We start from the raw sequence: 1,051 nt of genomic DNA on the forward strand, positions 1-1,051 counted from the left end.
TTTTTTTTTTTTTTAATGGTACCGGGGATCTATCTCGGGCCCTTGCATTTGTAAGGCAGGCAGCAGATCCACTGAGCCAAATCCCCAGCCCATGCTGTTTTGATAAATTAGACAAAATTATTTTTAAATTAAGAACTAAACCAATACTAATTATTTGTTTTCCATCATTACCAGTATGTTACCTTAAAATAAGGTATCTGATCTATTTGTGGGACACTTTTTGTTCTTCAATGATAAAAAGACAGGCAGCTGAAAGAAACATCAAATTGGAAGGAAAAGCAGAAGGGATCAGTACAAACCACTAGGAAGGTGGGTATCTGTGTTAGGGATCTGTGATTTTGGATAAATCTCTTCTGGACCTCAGGTCATTGTACACTGAGGGAGACAGGGTCAGGTTAGTCTACAACTGTGGTATCCAATATGGTAGCCAGTGGTCAGATGAAGTTAAATGAAACAGAATAGAAAATTCAGTTTCTCAGTAGCATTAGCTACATTTCAGATGCTCAGAAGCAACAGGTAATTTGGGTTGAGCATCCCAAATCCAAAATCTGAAACTTCAAGCACCAGTGTGTTGCAAGTAGAAAATTCCACACCTGACCTCATACAACAGGTAGAAGTCAAAACACAGGTAAACAACACCAAGTAGATTCAGCATCTCCAAGGGAAAAAACCTTCCCAGACCCTTCGGCTATAACACAAACTTTATTTCATGCTGTTATGTAAAATACCGTATAAAGTTATCTTCAGCCAATATATAAAAATGTATATAAAACAAATGAATTTTGAGTTTAGATTTGAATCCCATTCCCAAGATATCACCTATATGCAAATATTCCAAAGTCCAAAACTTAATGGTCCCAAGCATTTTGAGAAAGGAATACTCAACTTTGTCACTACTATATTGTACAGCACAGGCAGAGACTACTTTTATCATTTTAGGAAGTTCTAGAGGATACTGCTATCTAAATCAGTCACTGCTAAGATATCTTCCACCCTTGATGCTGTGTGATTCTAAGTTCAAGAAGGTAGCTAAAGAGACCCTTGTGGAGGC

The sequence above is a fragment of the Fukomys damarensis genome, unplaced genomic scaffold (genome assembly GCF_012274545.1).
Source record: "Fukomys damarensis isolate Sample0158 unplaced genomic scaffold, DMR_v1.0_HiC HiC_scaffold_10, whole genome shotgun sequence".
In the NCBI taxonomy this organism is placed as follows: domain Eukaryota; kingdom Metazoa; phylum Chordata; class Mammalia; order Rodentia; family Bathyergidae; genus Fukomys; species Fukomys damarensis.